At 44.0% G+C, this 19436-nt stretch overlaps 1 non-coding gene across 1 annotated transcript; it reads right to left on the bottom strand.

Moving 5' to 3' along the window:
• Window positions 1-3588: 3588 nt before the first annotated feature.
• trnai-uau (transfer RNA isoleucine (anticodon UAU)) lies at window positions 3589-3683 on the bottom strand. Its single transcript has 2 exons — window positions 3646-3683; window positions 3589-3624 (listed from the first exon to the last, which is right to left on the bottom strand). It is a non-coding gene; the product is annotated as a tRNA-Ile (tRNA).
• Window positions 3684-19436: the final 15753 nt, after the last annotated feature.

The raw sequence follows: 19436 nt of genomic DNA, 5'->3' as shown, positions 1-19436 counted from the left end.
AAATACGATTTTGTGCCCAAAAAAAAACATACAAAAAATAAAAGTGCCTTGTAAATGCTTGGTGTTTCCCCCAGATCGGGGGGCACGGTTTAATGTTTTTTGTTTGCTCCTAAAAGAGTTCATGCACAAGGACCCCCAGGTCCCTCTGCACCGAAGCATGTTGTAATGTCTCCCCATTCAAATAATATTCCCTTTTACTGTTTATTTTCCCAAGGTGGATGACCTCACATTTTCTGACATTGTATTCCATCTGCCTAACAATAGCCCATTCGCTTAACCTATCTAAATCTCGTTGCAGTTTCTCTGTGCCATCTACACAACCCGTTTTCCCACTAATCTTTGTGTCATACTTTCCCCACAAGTGGAAACACTCTGTATCTACTCTATCAAAATCTTTCAAGCTATTATCGAGCTCTATTAGTTCACCCCTCAGACTTCTCGTTTCGCGACACAATAAATTGAGCTTGTCGATTCTTTCCTGATAGTATACCATCTTCTCTGCACCCTATCCAGTGCCTCGCTAGTTTATTGTATAAGAAAGCGACCAGAATTGCACACAGTACTCCTAATGTGGTCTAACTGTAGAGAGTTCTATATTGGTCGGTTTTGGAACCGGCTTGGTCAGGCTGCCTGGTCTATTTAAAAGGGGCCCGCACCTCATCTTTTCAGGAAACAGTTCACAGGCATCCTGTAGTACCTGAAGGCCGTTTGCTTACAGAAGCTGATTGTCGATCTGGGTGCACGGGCAGGACACGTCGTGACGGGGACTTGTTGCAGCGTATTTCTGTACGGATGCAAAAAGCCTGAAATGGAATCGCTGAGTTGTGCTAGATTGCAGACGAGAGCTTAAGGCGATGGACTGCAAATCGATTGTGTTAATTTACTTTGTTAAGCGTTTGTTGCTGATAAACCTTCCAAGCATTTGACTGAATATTACATAAATTAAGCTTTGAATCCAAATCTCATCAAAACTGTAATTTCCTGGTAACGTTATGGTACATAGCATAAATAAACACCTTATCCATTATGCTGCGCGCTCACTGACTAAGTCACAGTGATTTCTTACGTTTTTCTTGATATGCCAACTGAATTTACTGACTGAAGGAATTGTATTAACTCCACGTGATCGGCTCGGCTCATCCTTGGGCCGAATTGCGAGTGGTGCGAGTAAATTCTGCAACTGAGTCATTACTGTTCTTTAAAGAAGGGAAAAAGCCCTTACACGTCCTGCTATACACGTGGGCACAGTCCCATCCAACTCTCATGATACTTAATCCCCTCTTAGCGGGACTGGAGAACCATTTTCAAGAAGTAGGCTCATGGTCTGCTCAGCAGAAAGTTAATGTTCTGCATCTTCTTTCAGACAGCTTTCCAACTGGCATCAAATTGCCGTGCGAGCATTGCTAACTATTCCAATTCAACAATATTGGAATGTCTTTACAAAACTAGTTTTGAATACGTGATCTGTATTATCAAATAAGCTTTTGAAGCATTAATAGCTCTATATTGTCGTCTGTGTCGGCATCCACTTAAGGTACACTCTACCGTAAGACAACTGTATTCGGTGCTGCTTTATTTCTCTGCGAGCGCGAAGGGACATATCTGTGAAGATATTTGCCCCTAATTTACACCATTCCTGTCCTATAGTCCACGTCTTTCTTTACCCATTGCTGTCCTTGTTGCAGGTTAGATCAGCCCAGGCCTTCCAATTAAACCTGAGAAGTCAATCAGCGAAAACCAGATAAATACAAGAGGCAGAGAAGGGGAGAGATAGAAAGATGCATGCGAAGTCAATAACAGAAAAGATCGTTGCAACTTGAGGGGAAATCCTTTTGCTCTCTTGAAATGTTGTAAAAGCGTAAAAGATAATTGGGCGACAGTTTAAACATGCATCCCGCCCTAGCGGATCTCTCAGGCTCTGAGAGAGGGAAATGCAGCACGTCAGCTACAGCTCTTAGTTATTCAAGCACTGAACGGAGCTTTAAACAGTGCAGCGGCGAACAGGTAAACCTGAGTAGATTTAAGGCCCAAAACATTAAACTTCCGGCTAATGCAGACAGTTGCGGTTTGCTGCAAACAATTACTTTCCAGCCTCGGAACCAGCCAACCCTGTCCTGCAGGGCTATGGGGAAAGGACGGCGAAGTGGGACTAGCTGAGAGCTAGCACACTCTCGATGGGACGAATGGCCTCCTGCTGTGCGGTAACCATTCCATTCATTTATATTTGATCTTTGATGGGACTCGAATCGATAAGTTTGAATGTTTCTCTCGAACAGAATCAGCGAGAACTCCAATGCACGAGCCATTGCAACACGGAGCACAACATTTTTAGCGAAATGTTCAGGAAAATACTCATTTCTTTTGAATGTGTTGTCGGAATTATGTCGAGATAAACAATGCGTTTACATATTTTCTCTTTGAAATCGAGTGTGTTTTCGGCACATTATTATTTACATCGGAGTTATTGATTAAATATCTAAACGCCTCCACTCCATCCCACAAATACGTACAATTTTCATCCTCCGTTGCAATATTTTGTGCTGGAATAAAACAGTGAACATGTAGGTAAGGTTTGTGGATACATCAATTGCACCTTCGATTACTGTCGCAATGTCACAAGCAAAGCCATCAGCTGTAACTAGGAGAGGATCGAGCTCACAACCTCGGCCTTCCAAGGTGCATGATACTATCATATAAGTACGGTGCTCTATCCGATTCCGTCGCTGGAATTGGATGCGAATGTTGTGTGGTATTTGTGCTCCCATCATACAGCTGCCAATTCCACCTGTCTTATAATTCCTCCCCTAAAAATCTATCGAGGTTGGGACAATTGACATTTTCAAGGTTCACATTGATCGATTTTTGTTACGCAAGGATACGAAGATTTATGGAATCATCGCAGGCAAATGGAATTAAGAATTAGGTAAAAGGGACAGAAACGGAAACAGCTGAAAACAAACGTTGCATTTTATTCATATTTAACAGCAACAATATCCGTGCCGTGCGCAACTATGCTGTGGTCAGAGACAAACGCCCTTAGCTTCCGAAACTCCCGTGGCTTTTCTGTGGCTCTGTTTCCTCTCTTCCCTTCCTCCTGCAAGCTGCCAGTTTTTAAACCTTGTTTTAAATGTTGCTCCGGGCGAGGGCATTCCACAGTCTCAGAACCATCTCTACCGTTTCATTGCTTGATTTCTATGTTTAGTAATTATGAAACTCCTTGAGCTACAATGGTAGCGCTTGCGACAATACATTAAAAGGCGGCTATTGGAAACCGTTGTGATCATAGTTTCGTTTTGTACAGAATTGAATCTATATCACTCAAGAGAGAATGTTATATTTACAATAAACTATATCTTCTTATAAATGTTGGTTCATTCGCTCCCTCGTGCCAGATGAGGAATTGTTTGATCACCTCATTTATTTAATGTGGGGAACAGGCACGGGTAACCCACAGATTCACATTGAGATAACTGCAACGAGAGAGACAGAGTGCAGCGTGGTACATGGCGGAATCGACAAGAGAAATGGATAAATAGAAAACGGCCTCAGACTCTGAAAAGTACAAACATCACGTGCAAAAGCATCGCCTGCTCCAGGTGAGGCTCGAACTCACAACCTCGGCATTTCCCAAGCAGTGTACTCTCATATAAGTACCATGCGATAACCGATTGCGCCACTAGAGCTGCATTTGTACGGCCTTATTGCTCCCGTCATACAGCTGACTGTCCTACCTGTGTTTCAAGGAAGAAGACAAAGAATCATCGAATCATTCAACACAGAAGGAAGCTTTTCATCCCATCGTGTCGATGCCGGCTCTCTGCAAGAAGCCTTCAGTTATTGAGACTCCATAGATTCTCGCCGTAGACGTGTTTTATTTTTTGTGTAATGTTTTGTTATTTCTAATGAATTTCGATGTCCATGCGGGAAATTTATAATTTATATTTGTGCATCTATCTGTGAGTTGTAAATTAAATTGTGTGGAACATTGATAATCAAATTATTTGTGTTCGTATATGTGTTATTATGAATTTATCTCTAAGTATCTCGGTGCTATAATTGTATTTGCGTTTATTTGCGAGGTGTTTACAAGTAACATAGATACAAAAATGTACACAGAAAATACATTTATAACAAACACAGATGCTCCACAATACTATTATAAATAACTATGTTGCATTCAAATACATAAACACTAACACAGATATACAAAATATATTTATAACACACAGAACAAATTGCAACTTAACACAGAGACACCAAAATATATTTGGAGCTATCACTGATCAAATAGCATTTTACTCTCTACGGTCCTCAGCAAAGTCTGCTGTGCCTGTGTTTCCTCTGCTTGTGCTCGGTGTAAGGGAAGGTTTTGCCGAGCCGTGGTATATCGTTTCCCAAGGATGGGCTGAAATGCGCTGTCTGAGGCCAAGTTCACTGCTATAGTTGATATTTAATAATCGTCTGGAATTGTGTATAATGCATAATTACAACATCTACAGATGCTTCATTCTGGTACACAAATCCACTGCCAAATCAGTGCAACTCCTCACCCGCCCCAGTTGTTAAACTTCCCGCGTGGACATTGGTCCAAGCTCTATTGATGTGCAACTCGACCGACTGCAAAGGGTCCCTCCTGCGCCAGAACTGGTCCCAATGCCCCGGATTCTGTAGCCCAACCTCGTGCACCTTTTATCCAGACACACGTTGCTTTTTCCAAACTCAATAGCGCTGGGCACTGGGACTAATCCATAGAATACCTTTGTGGTCCTGCTCATTAATTTCCTCAATTGCACCTGAAACTCTGACTGAAGGAACTCATCCCCTTGTTTCCTTAGTCATTGGTTAGCACATCGATCACGACTTATGCAGCTCCCCTTCGCCTCTCAAAATGTTCTGCACCCATTCAGTGATGTTCTTTACCTGGCAGAAGGGAGGATACACACCACGCATAACTCACGTTTGCCGTTGCAGAAAGGTACTGACTTTCGAATCCCCAATGACGTCAACTCATGTTACTTTTTAGTTTCAAAAGCAAAGCACTGCGAATCCTGTAAGCCTGAAATGAAATCAGGAAATGTTGGATATACTCAGCCAGTCAGGCAGCATCTCTGGAAAGATTTCTGATGAAGGGGTTGTGATTAAATGTCATTTACATGAAGCGTCAACAATGAAATCCAGATACGGTCCGATATTGTAATCCCAAAGCGCCATTTTGTGGGTATTGAAACCAATCCGGATACCACGCGTTAATCTGGTAGCTAAATTTTTGTTGTTGTTCTAGTAAAGTCGCAATAGCAGAGGACTGCAATGAAATATCCATGTCTTTAAGATAAATCATATGTTTTACAATTAATAAAACGAGCCTGTTCCAAATGACATTCAATCTTCAAAACGGTTAACTTCCGCCGTTTAATTTCCGCCATGTCTGCCGGGGAAAAACACAGGTTTTCGCTGTTTTTTTTGATTGCAGTTCATTGCTGTTGCGACTAGTTTACTTTGAACATTCTTCCTTTAAACATTCTCACAGAGGCCGCATAATTGGTTCACGAGTTCTTGACATCAACGTTTACTTACCCCTGTGACCCCCACCTAATGTTAGGATGCAGTGCTCTCTCCTCGTCAGTACAGGTTCGATGCCCATTCCGCGATTTATTAAATTAAAATGATGCTTATTCAATTAATTTTATAACATTCTGTGTAAGATTAATAATTATTGCAATCGCCATTGATAACTTGTCACGTTTGTTTCAGACTGAGGGACATACATGGTAACAGAGAGCCTGCCAAACTTCCAACAATTGCGGTCTCTAAGGGCACGTATGATGTCAGCACACACCCGTCGAGGCCTCTCAAGTGCGCTTCTCAGAGCGTGATGTGCGTGCGCTGAAAACCGGCACTGGGACAGTCAAAATGGCTTTTGACAGATCCAACGCACACCCGAGAGAAGGGTCATTGCGGTCGGAGATTTGCGCTATTTTACCAACTCTTGCCGAGAAGATCTCCTTCAAAATCTTACGCCTGGTAAAGGTGACAGAGAGATAGATCGGCAGGGGGAGACAGTTATGTGCATGTCACAGAAAGAGAGAGACAGACAGATGGTTTTGATGGAGAGGAGACAGTCCGGAGAGACAGAAAGCGAGGCAGACAGATTTTGAAAAAAAGAGAGAGAGAGCGACAGACTAGGGGGTGGGGAGACAGAGTGAGTTAATTATGGTGGGGGATATAGAGAGCGACAATACTGAGGCGAGGGGGCGGCAAGACCGACCGACAGGGTGAGAAACGGATGGAGACAAACTGGGTGGGTGGGAGATATGATGGGTGACAAAGAGAGAGATAGACGTGGAAGGCAGAAGGGCGGAGGCATACTGCGGAGAATGATGGAAGGGATAAGTGGGTGATAGACAGGGGAGGCAGAAAGGGAAGACTGACGGAAGGCAGATAGAGAGCGACAGACAGGGGCAGACGGGGTTGAATGGTGGAATGAGACAGTAATTGACAGACAGGAGAGGCAGACCGGGATTAGCCAGAAAGATAACACACTGGGCTGAGATAGAGAAAAAGAGAGAGAGACAGACGGTGGGGTGAGGCAGTGAGAGTGAGAGAGAGGGGGTGAGACAGACGTGTAAGAGACAGATAAATAGAGAGTTTGGTGAAACAATCGAGGCAAACAGGGCAAAACGGCGAGAGATACAGATGGGGCAGACAGCAACGGCAGACAGATGAGGAGATATAGACAGAGAGAGAGGCATATAGGAGAGACAGGACCAGAAAGACATACGAGGAGGCAGAATGAGAGAGACATACGACGGATCAGATTGAGAGACAGTCACGGGTAGGTGGGTGGGGAGAGAGATGGAGTGATGGAGACAGGCGGTGGAAAAAGACAGATGGCAAGACAGAGAGAGGCAGGTGGGGGAGAAAGAAGGAGGAGACAGACCGGGAAAATACCAAGAAAGAGAGCGAGAGAAACCATGCCATAGCAGAGTGGGAATGTTACTGAACTACCAATCCAGAGGCCATGTCTGAAGATCGCCGAGACGTTAGTCCAAATCCTGCCACGGCAGCTGAAGAATTTAAATTGAGTTAATTACATGAATCTTGATTTAAAGAGCTAGTATCAGAAATGACCATGGTAATACTGGATTGTCATAATAATCCATCTTGTTCACTAATGTCCTTTTGGGGATGAAATAAGCCGTCCTTTCCTGGTCTGGGCTGTCGGTGATTCCAGACGCAGAGCAATGTGGTTGACACTTTAATGCCCTCGACAATGGCCCAGCGAAACACTCAGTTGAATCAAACTGCAGCGACAAAATCGGCACTGTGGGAGTTCCTTCACCACACGGACTGCAGCGGTTACAAATAGTCGGCTCACCACCATCTTCTCCGGGGCAGTTTCAGAAGGGCAATAAAGGAAGGAAGGCCTTGGTAGCGACGCCCACGTTTCTGATTTAATTTTTTTAAAAACCTTGAAGACAGGGAAAGAGGCCGACAGAGAGAGATATAGAGACAGAGGCAGACGGCGGGTAATCGATGGGTCAAACAGAGTGAGAGTGATGAAGAGACAGCAGGGAGATAGACGTGGGGAGAAAGAGGGAGAGAACCAGATGGCGGAGTCAGATAGACAGATCGGCGATGTAAAGAGAGTTAACATTTGGCGGTGGCAGAGAGAATGAGAGATGGGGAGACAGCTGTGGATAGACAGAATTGAGTACACGTGCAGAGGGTTAGAGTGGGACAGAGGTGGGAGAGAAATGGGCAGAAAACAGACCCGGAAAGACAGGGAGAAAACGACGTGGTGGACGAAGAAAAAGAGCTGGGGGAGCGAGAGACAGAGTGAGAGAGAAAGAGCAACAAATTGGGTGTGATGGGATAGAGATTGACTGGACGAATAGTGCATTGCGACAGGCTGCGGTAGATAGATGATATGTTACAAAGACAAAGGCTGAGACGGTGCTAGACGGGAGCAGGCAAACTGGTGAGCCAGAGGGGCAACAGAGAGAGTGAGAGAAAGACAGGCGAGAGATAGGAAGGAGATAGATAGGGGCGGGGGACAGAGAGAGAGAGACCTACAGGAGGTGATAGAGCGAGAGCGGCAGACCGTGTGGTGGAGATAACCGACTGGAAATGTAAAAGAAGGAGACAGAGTGGGTGAGACTGATGGTTGTAGATAGACTGGAGGATGGAGAAGGGGCGAGAGATACAGCAGAGGGAAATGGGCAAGACAGAAATAGAACAGACGCATCAGACAGACACAGAAAAGTTAGGGAGAGAGAGAGCAAGACTGGGGCGACAGAGAGGATGACAAACGGGGGAGTTAAACAGGAGGGAGGCAGGGAGGTAACGACAGAGACAGACAGTGAGAGAAATAGGTTAACAGACTGCGGGGCCAGACGGAACGTGAAATGCAAGGGACAGACTCGAGAGGCAGACGGCATAGGGGTGGATGGGGAGAGACTGACGGGCACAGACGGGGAGACAGAAATAGAGATAACAGCAGAGGAAAGAAAAAGACAGTGGGAGTCAGACGGAGAGACAGGCGGCAGGGGCACAGAGAAAGACAGACGGGGGTTACACACGTGGCGAGAAAGACGGCGGAGTGATAGGTTGGGCAAGAGAGTGTTGGAAACAGATGGGGAGACAGAAAGAAAGACAGACGTGAGGAGAGAGAACACGAAAAACAAACGGCGAGGCACTTTCCAGTTCCGCACTCTCGTCCAATTTTAGTGAATAAAAATGTAATTGGCAGTGTAAATAGTATCGTGAAACCTAAAGTTGCAAAGAGACGCTTATTAGGTATGTGGGACAATAACTATGCAGATATTGGTCCCAGTGACGGAGTGTAAATTATTTCTTATTGAACCTACGAAAGATGGGTCAGAGTATATTATATTAGAAACTGTGCCTGACAATGATATTTAGGGGGGCAAGTAGTGAAATTTCTCCTAATCCCCCTGTTTTTGGTTGTCATAATTCCCGTCTTTTGAACACCAAATGCCCCTGTTTCTGAAACTCCTAATTTCCATGTACCCGGAGCTCTGAATTCCCCATGTTTCAAGAGCTCCTAATTCCTCTGTTTCAGGAGCTCCTTACGCCTCTGTTTCTGCATCTCCGAATTCTCCATTTTCTTGCATTCCTCATTTCTCTATTTCAGCAGCTTCTAATTCTCCAGTTTCAGGTGCTCCTCATTTCCCTGTGTCAAGAACTCCAGATTACCCTCTTTCTGGCGCTCCAATTACACTGTTTCTGCAGCTCTTCGTTCTAATGTTTCAGTAACATCTTTGTCCCATGTTTTGGAGTAAATAATGCCCCTCTCACTGGAGCTCATAATTCCCCTGTATCAGGTGAACCTAGTTCACCTCTTTCTTTAATGGCTAACTCTCCTTTTCTGCTGCTCCTAATTCCCCTGCTTTATAAGGTAAAGTGCTGGAGCTCTTAATTTTCCTCTTCCTAATAACCATACTTCTGGCGCTCCTACTTTCCCTGATTATGATGCCCTCTCCTAACGTCCCAGTTTTTGGAGTTAAGAATTACATTGTAACTGTAGCTGTTTCGTAATTTCCCTGTGTATTTAGCTCTCTACTAATTTTCAGGTTTCTGTTACGGTCTCCTAATTCCCCCATACCTTGAGGTCCTAATTCCTCTGTTTCTGTTGATCCTAATTCTCCGTATTTCTGGAGATCCTAATTCAACTGTTTCTTGATCCTTTTTCCCGTCATTCTCGGGCACTCTGATTCCGTTGTTTCTGGAGATCAAGCAATGCTGATGTTTCTGGAGCTCCTAATTTCCTTGTTTCCGGAGCTCCTAATTCCCGTTTCCGGAGCTCCTAGTTCCCCTGTTTCTGCTGCCCCATTCCAATTCATTCTTTTTATGAATATCCTAACACCGCTGTTTCAGCATTCCTACTTCTGCTGTATCTGGTGCATTTAATTCCACGTGTGAACACCACCTGAAGTAATGGAAAGCCCTTTGCTTTAAGAAGCTGATGGCACATTTTCAACATTGTCGATCTGCTTGCATAGGCAGGACAAGCGGTGAATTGGACATTCTTGCAGAATATTTCTGTTTGGATGCAAAAAGCAGGAAATTGAATGCCTAGCGTTGCTTCAAACGGGAGAGGAGGTGGCTCAGAGTTTAAGGCGAATACCTGCTAATCCATTGTGATCTGCATCCGTGGCTCCGAATCCCATACTCGTCCTTATTGTGTAAAACGTTTGAAGCCTCTTGTTGTTTTGTCAATCACATAAAAACTCGTGGCCAAATTTGCCTTTTACTGTCAAGGATGCTGTACTTTGGTCATGTCATGTCTCAAATTAATATAGGGCCTGTACTTCCGGCCTCACTGGGTCTGTACGGAGTACGTACGCAACCGGCAAGCACCCACAAAAGCCCTTCTTTGGCGTGCGAGGCGCATGCACTGAAAACCAGGTTTTCCAATGTCAAATTCTTGCTTGACAGACCCAACGCTTCTTCAGGAGAAGGACATTCGCGTGAGTATGCGCTATTCACCCATTAATTGCCCAGCTAATGTCCTTAATTGCTTGCGCCTGGGAAAAGCAGGTGCACAGCCTAATTTTATCAGCGTAAGAGTTTTTAAACATGTAAAAAATATAAAAACATATAGAAAGAAAATGTAATAACATTTTTATGTTAAAAAACTATGTCCACTAAGGAATGTTTATTTTAAAACGTAAATATCAAACTTAAAAAAAAATCCGAATAATATATTTTTTTCTAATATATTTGTTAACTTTAATTTAAATTAATATTACATACGTGAGGTGTTTTTTTTTTTACTTTTTATGTGTGTTTGGGTGAAGGTGGCGTTCTGATTCGTAATACTGAGAACCGCTGCTTACGGAGATGCTATTATTACGAATGATAATACTGTACCTTCATTGGCTGTCCAGAGCCAGGTGAATCCAGCTTCTCCCTCCGCAGCTCCAAGACGTGAACGCGCTGCGAAGCGCGGGAAGAGAAAGCCTCAGGTGCGGAGGGTGCAGGAGCAAAAGTTAGGTGTGGAACGTTATCACTATTTGCAGCCGAGCGCCTGGGGGAAGCCTAGCACAATGACTTCAGGCCCAATATATTCATAAAAGGTAAAATTTACGTTCTTATGTTGTTATTCGCAGGACTATGCAGAGGGGGACTAATTTGATCGCTCTCTTAGGGACACAGCACAGCCACGTTGGGCCGAATAGCTTTCTTCACTACCGTCAGAATATGCCGTTTTAATATAGAAAGGGTTACGCATTTTACTGTCGGCGGCACATTGGTCGAGGACTATGATACTCTCTTTGTCATTTTCACAGTGGAAATGCGAGAGGTCACGGATCAGTTAGTGTCAGTCTAAACCGATTTGCTGTCAGTCCAGGATCAATCTGTGCCTGTTTTCAAAGGGATTTGCTCTCAGTCCCGGATCATTCTGGGCCGGTTTAAAATTAAAGAACTTTCAGTCCAAGAATATTCTATATCTGCTTCACAGGGATTTGCTTTCAGCCACGCAAATCTCTGTGTCTGTTTAAAAGGGATATGCTATCAGTCCCGAATCATTCTGTGTCTGTTTAAAAGAGATGTGCTGTCTATTCCAGATTTAACATTTAAAATTTCAAAAATTGTCTTTGGAGGGTGTAGGAATTCAAGTTTGTTTGTGAGTTTGTGTAAGAGAGAGAGGGAGAGACTGCAAACGTGTTGTGCGATCTTGCTTGGCATTTCATATCATATGTGAAAAAACACTGTACATGGAATTTGAAGCCATGCGATTTGCTTGAACACTCCTTCGCGGAATATCTTACAGGAGAAGAATCTGCTGTGGTATCTTGACATTCCACATCTGAAAAAATGCAAAAAACACAAGTTAGAAACATACGGATTTCAGCCAGGGCTTGCGTGTGGGCTTTGTGTCAGGATGACCTTAACCACCTTATTTTCAAATTCAAATCAAATCAAAACAGGACAAGACAAGACATGACTGACTGACTGACTTTGTTTATATATATATATTTATATATATATTTATAAGTATATAAGTGTGTGTGTGTGAGTGTATACTTATATACAATGTATACCTCCCCGCTTTTTAAATTTCACAATAAATGTGCGTTTTTCTGATCTGCCTGCACTGGGCTCTATTGCTTTTGTCCACTTTCACAGCAGAAGCAGCTGCTGTCGGATCCTGACATTGCACATCTGAAAAACAGCAGACAGACACACGTCACTTTAAAAGATCGCCGTTGTCTCCCACATCTTCCCTCGTGGCTTGTCTTCCACCATGGGCTGACGGTGCGTGTCCGTATTTACTGCGTGCACATCCTTATCTCCAATAGTAAACATCCAGACACCCAGCCTTCGTTCAAGCAAAAAATAAATACATTATTAATTAATGATATATTTATTTAAAACAAATGAAATTCAATTTTTGTTTAATAAATTTCACATGTATACATTCCTTAAAAAATTTAGTATATAAATTTTATTAGATTGGCTTTTTGTCTGGGTTGGTTTTGCTTCCCTCCTTCCTTCCTGCCTGTTTATCACCTGGGGCTTCAATCACCGTCCCAGTCCCGCGTGGTCCTGAGCCCCACGCTCACTCACTGCCTTGAGGGATGATGGAAATCTCACTTTATTCTTTTAAAAGTGAACTGCTGTAAGTCAAGTGTCATTCTGCATCTGTGTAAAAACGGATGTGCTTGCTGTCCCGGATCATTCTGTGTCTGTTTAAAAGGGATGGTTGTCAGTTCCGGTTCATAATCTTTCCCTTTAAGACAGATTTTCTCATAGTCCCGGATCACCATGTATATTTTGAAAAGGAGTATGATTTCAGCTGTGATGACCGAATTGTTAAGCTTTGTGTTCCAAGTTTCAAACCCAGCTAAAGTGCGCACCCAGATCGCATCACATCTGTTCATTTACTTGAAATATGCTCACATTTTCCAAAACCCACTCCTAGGTATAGCTTTTGCCCCGAATTTGCTCCTAATATAAACGACAACAAATTGTTTTCCTCACGGCAGCAGCCGCGTGGTAGAATGATTGAGGTGTCTGACTTCGATTGTAACCGCGACGTTATCAGAAATTTGCAGGTTCGCGTCTTGCCGCCGTAAATTAACTCGTTAGGCGAAATGTGCTATTTTTTGCTGTAATTCTGCCACAAAACGAGCCATCTCGTACTGTCACTCATCTGAAGAAAAGAAATGCTGTTTGCTTTAAGAAGCTAATGGCACATTTTCACTGTCGATCTGATTGCACGGGCAGAGCAAGCAGTGAAGTCGACTTTCTTCAACTTTATTTCTGTTTGGATGCAAAAAGCAACAAATTCAATTGCTGACAGAGCTCGTAATAGGAGACGAGATGGCCGAGAACTTCAGGCGATGATCTGCTTATCCAATGTGTTGTGTATGCGTGGGTTCAAATCCCACTCTCGTCGTTATCAGGTTAAACAATTAACCCCTTCGGTTACTTTTTCAATCATATTTAATCTCATGGCTAAATTCAATATTTAGTGACAAGGATGCTGCACTTTGGTCATGTAATGTTTCAAATTAATAATATATTGATCAAAGGGAAAACATAAGCAGGGCTATTGTCATGGGGACGAATTAGGTAGGTCTCTGAGAGACAGCACATGCAGCATGGGCCGAATAGTGAACTACGGTCAGTGGCTGAGACCGACGTGGCTCGTTGGTCTAGGTTTAGAGATTCTTACTTCGGGATTTTCATAATTGAAATGCAAGAGGTCACGGGTTGAAATCCCCGACGAAATCCGCCGTCTTTTAGTCAAAGATCCGCTTCTCACAGCCGGTCGACATGTGCGAAAACAGAAATATTTCAAATGAAAACGTGTGATTTTGCGCAGCTGTTCCCACGGCGTCCCAATACCAGAGTTTCACAGGAGCAAAGTGAAATTTACTCACTGAGTAAAATTAAAGTATCACAGATGTATTCGGCTCTGTGTCTCATTGGACAACCTAAACCCGTGTTTAATTCCGGCCAATACTTGATCAGTATATCTTCCTCACTGCATGCTTGAGCTGACCTCCACTGGGATAAGCGTACATTCAGCGTCAATCTTAACTTCAACGTAAAACATACTCTGCCCTGAATATGAGTGCGTCCTGTTTCTCTTGCGTTGAAACGCTGTGAGAAGCTAGCTTTTGAATTAATCCCTTGGCTGTCGAATTCCAACCAGACAGGAAATCAATCCGGGGAGGCCAAGCTGCCTGGTCTGATTAAAAGGCGTTGACTCGCTATATTTTAGGCAGTTTATAGACTTCTAGCCTCAACATTAGCTGGAACATATCGGATCAAAAGGACCGCTCCCATTGTCTATTAATCGTTCTGCTGTTCCCAATAACGTCCTTCCTGGACCATCCTTTGTTACTTTATTCCCTGATTACCATCCACTTTGTCGTTTCCCGTTGTGCCATTTATTATTTAATCACTCCTGCGTTCCACTGTATCACAGACGCTCCCTTTTGTTTTTTCTCGCTGCCTAAATTTTCCAGGTGCTGTTTTTGTTGAAAAAATCAATAATCTTTAACTTTTCCTCAAAACATCGGAATGATTATCCGACTGAACGTGAAAACGTGAAAATTGGCTTTTTGTCTGGGTTGGTTTTACTTTCTTCCCTCATTCCTGCCTGTCTATCATCTGTGGCTTCAACAACCATCCCAACCCAGCGTGCTCCTGAGCCCCACGCTCACTCACGCACAGCACAATTGCCTTCAGGGATGATAGAAATCCCACTTTATGCTTTTAAAACGGAACTGCTGTCAGTCAGTGTCATTCTACATCTGTGAAAGACGGATGTGCCAACAGTCCCGAATCATTCGGTGTCTGTTAAACCGGACGGTTGTCAGTTCTGGTTCATAATTTGCCCCTTTAAGACGTATTTACTCAGAATGCCGGATCATTCTGTATAGTTTTAAAAGGAGTATCATTTCAGGTGCGAGGACCGAATTGTTAAACTCTTGTGTTTCAAGATACATTGAAGTTACCTGAGCCCGTGCGCACCCATATCGCAGCGCATCTATTCATTACTCGCAATATGCTCATCTTTTCCCAAATTCACGACATGATGAAAACCTTGTCCCAAATTTGCTCTCAATATAAACAACAACAAATACCATGCCGACTACAATGGCCGCGTGGCCAAATGATGAGGGCATCTAACTTCAGTTTTAACCGCAGTTTTATCAGAAGATTGCAGGTTCGAGTCCGGCCGCGGTCAACTAACTCGCCGTGTAGAATTTTATATTTTTTGTTTCGATTCTGCCTCAAAACCAACCATCTCGTACAGTCACTCACCTGAAGTAAAGGAGGGTTGTTTGCTTTCAAAAGCTAATGGCACATTTTCATCACTGTCGATCTCGTTGCACGGGCAGAACAAGCGCTGAAGTGGACTTTCTTGCGCGTTATTTCTGTTTGGATGCAAAATGTAGGGGATGTAAATAGGAGACGAGGTGGCCTAGAGGTTCAGACCATATATTGCCAAGCCAGTGTACTCCCACCCTCGTCGTTATTGTGTTAAACATTTCACCCCTCTGGTTTTTCTGGCAATCACATTTAACCTCATGGCAAAATTCAACCTTCACTGACAAGGATGCTGCAATTTGATAATATAATGTCTCAAATTAATAATATTTTCATCAAAGGGAAAACATTTGAAACATAGCAACATAGAAAATAAATGCAGGAGAAGGCCATTCGGCCCTTCGAGCCTGCACCGCCATTCAATGAGTTCATGGCTGAACATTCAGCTTCAGTTCCCCCTTCCTGCTTTCTCGCAATACCCCTTGATCCCCCGAGTAGTAAGGACTTCAGCTAGCTTTCTCTTAAATATATTTAGTGAATTGACCTCAACTACTTTCTGTGGTAGAGAATTCCACAGGTTCACCACTCTCTGGGTGAAGAGGTTTTTCCTCATCTCGGTCCTAAATGGCTTACCCCTTATCCTTAGACTGTGACCCCTGATTCTGGACTTCCCCAACATTGGGAACATTCTTCCTGCATCTAACCTGTCGAAATCCGTCAGAATGTTAAACGTTTATATGAGGTCCCCTCTAATTAATCTGAACTCCAGTGAATACAAGCCCAGTTGATCCAATCTTTCTTGATAGGTCAGTCCCACCATCCCGGGAATCAGTCTGGTGAATCTTCGCTGCACTCCCTCAATAGCAAGAATGTCCTTCCTCAAGTTAGGAGACCAAAACTGTACACAATACTCCAGGTGTGGCCTCACCAAGGCTCTGTACAACTGTAGCAACACCCCCCTGCCCTTGTACTCAAATCCCCTCGCTATGAAGGCCAACATGCCATTTGGTTTCTTAACCGCCTGCTGTACCTGCATGCCAACCTTCAATGACTGATGTACCATGACACCCAGGTCTCGTTGCACCTCTCCTTTTCCTAATCTGTCACCATTCAGATAATAGCCTGTCTCTAAGTTTTAACCACCAAAGTGGATAATCTCACATATATCCACATTATACTTCAGCGGCCATGCATTTACCCACTCACCTAACGTATCCAAGTCACACTGAAGCCTCATAGCATCATCCTCGCAGCTTACACTGCCACCCAACTTAGTGTCGTCCGCAAATTTGGAAATCCTGCATTTAATCCCTTCATCTAAATCATTAATGTACAATGCAAACAGCTGAGGCAGCAGCACAGAACCTTGCGGTACCCCACTAGTCACTGCCTGCCATTCTGAAAAGTCCCCATTTACTTCTACACTTTGCTTCCTGTCTGACAACCAGTTCTCAATCCATGTCAGCACACTACCCCCAATCCCATGTGCTTTAACTTTGCACGTTAATCTCTTGTGTGGGACCTTGTCGAAAGCTTTCTGAAAGTCCAATTATACCACACCAACTGGTTCTCCCTTGTCCACTCTACTGGAAACATCCTCAAAAAATTCCAGAAGATTTGTCAAGCACGATTTCCCTTTCACAAATCCATGCTGACTTGGACCTATCATGACACCTCTTTCCAAATGCGCTGCTATGACATCCTTAATAATTGGTTCCATCATTTTACCCACTACTGAGGTCAGGCTGACCGGTCTATCATTCCCTGTTTTCCCTCTCCCTCCTTTTTTAGAAAGTGGCGTTACATTGGCTACACTCCACTCCATAGGAGCTGATCCAGAGTCAATGGAATGTTGGAAAATGACTGTCAATGCATCCGCTATTTCCAAGGCCACCTTCTTATGTACTCTGAGATGCAGTCCATCAGGCCCTGGGGATTTATCGGCCTTCAATCCCATCAATTTCCCCAAGACAATTTCCCGACTAATAAGGATTTCCCACAGTTCCTCCTCCTTACTAGACCCTCTGACCACTTTTATATCCGGAAGGTTGTTTGTGTCCTCCTTAGTGAATACCGAACCAAAGTAATTGTTCAATTGTTCTGCCATTTCTTTGTTCCCCGTTATGACTTCCCCTGATTCTGACTGCACGGGACCTGCATTTGTCTTTACTAACCTTTTTCTCTTTACATATCTATAGAAACTTTTGCAATCAGCCTTAATGTTCCCTGCACGCTTCTTCTCGTACTCCATTTTCCCTGCCCTAATCAAACCCTTTGTCCTCCTCTGCTGAGTTCTTAATTTCTCCCAGTCACCGGGTTCGCTGCTATTTCTGGCCAATTTGTATGCCACTTCCTTGGCTTTAATACTATCCCTGATTTCCTTTGATAGCCACGTTTGAGCCACCTTCCCTTTTTTATTTTTTCCGCCAGACAGGAATGTACAATTGTTGTAGTTCATCCATGCGGTCTCGACATGTCTGCCATTGCCCATCCACAGTCAACCCCTTAAGTATCATTCGCCAATCTATCCTAGCCAATTCACGCCTCATACCTTCAAAGTTACCCTTCTTTAAGTTCTGGACCATGGTCTCTGAATTAACTGTTTCATTCTCCGTCCTAATGCAGAATTCCACCATATTATGGTCACTCTTCCCCAAGGGGTCTCGCACAACGAGATTGCTAATTAATCCTCTCTTATTACACAACACCCAGTCTAAGATGGCCTCCCCTCTAGTTGGTTCCTCGACATATTGGTCTAGAAAACCATCCCTTATGCAATCCAGGAAATCCTCCTCCACCGTATTGCTTCCAGTTTGGTTAGCCAAATCTATGTGAATATTAAAGTCAGCCATTATAACTTCTGCACCCTTATTGCATGGAACCCTAATTTCCTGTTTGATGCCCTCCCCAACATCACTACTACTGTTTGGAGGTCTGTACACAACTCCACTACTAACGTATTTTGCCCTTTGGTGTACTGCAGCTCTACCCATATAGATTCCACATCATCCAATCTAATGTCCTTCCTAACTATTGCATTAATCTCCTCCTTAACCAGCAATGCTGCCCTATCTCCTTTTCCTTTTATTCTATCCTTCTTGAATGTTGAATACCCCTGGATGTTGAGTTCCCAGCCCTGATCATCCTGGAGCCACGTCTCTGTAATCCCAATCACATCATATTTGTTAACATCTATTTGCACAGTTAATTAATCCACCTTATTGCGGATACTCCTTGCATTAAGACACAAAGCCTTCAGGCTTGTTTTTTTAAAACCCTTTGTCATTTTAGAAGTTTGCTGTACAGTGGCCCTTTTTGTTCTTTCCCTTAGGTTTCTCTGCCCTCCACTTTTCCTCATCTCCTTTCTGTCTTTTGCTTTTGTCTCCTTTGTGTTTCCCTCTGTCTCCCTGCATTGTTTCCCATCCCCCTGCCATATTAGTTTAACTCCTCCCCAACAGCACTAGCAAACACTCCCGCTAGGACATTGCTTCCGGTCCTGCCCAGGTGCAGACCGTCCGGTTTGTACTGGTCCCACCTCCCCCAGAACCGGTTCCAATGCCCCAGGAATTTGAATCCCTCCCTGCTGCATCACTGCTCAAGCCACGTATTCTTCTGCGCTATCCTGCGATTCCTACTCTGACGCGCACGTGGCACTGGTAGCAATCCCGAGATTACTACTTTTGAGGTCCTACGTTTTAATTTAGCTCCTCGCTCCTTAAATTCGTTTCGTAGGACCTCATCCCTTTTTTAACCATGTCGTTGGTACCAATGTGCACCACGACAACTGGCTGTTCTCCCTCCCTTTTTAGAATGTCCTGCACTCGCACCGAGACATCCTTGACCCTTGCACCAGGGAGGCAACATACCATCCTGGAGTCTTGGTTGCGGCCGCAGAAACGCCTATCTATTCCCCTTGCAATTGAATCCCCTATCACTATCGCTCTCCCACTATTTTTCCAGCCCTCTTGTGCAACAGAGCCAGCCACGGTGCCATGGACTTGGCTGCTGCTGCCCTCCCCTGATGAGTCATCCCCCTCAACAGTACTCTGAGCAGCGTATCTGTTTTGCAGGGGGATGATCACAGGGGACCCCTGCACTACCTTCCTTGCACTGCTCTTCCTGCT

Source organism: Pristiophorus japonicus, unplaced genomic scaffold (genome assembly GCF_044704955.1).
Source record: "Pristiophorus japonicus isolate sPriJap1 unplaced genomic scaffold, sPriJap1.hap1 HAP1_SCAFFOLD_82, whole genome shotgun sequence".
NCBI lineage: Eukaryota > Metazoa > Chordata > Chondrichthyes > Pristiophoridae > Pristiophorus > Pristiophorus japonicus.
Note: the sequence above shows the minus strand (reverse complement) of the source record. Positions and strands in the feature narration are given on the sequence as shown.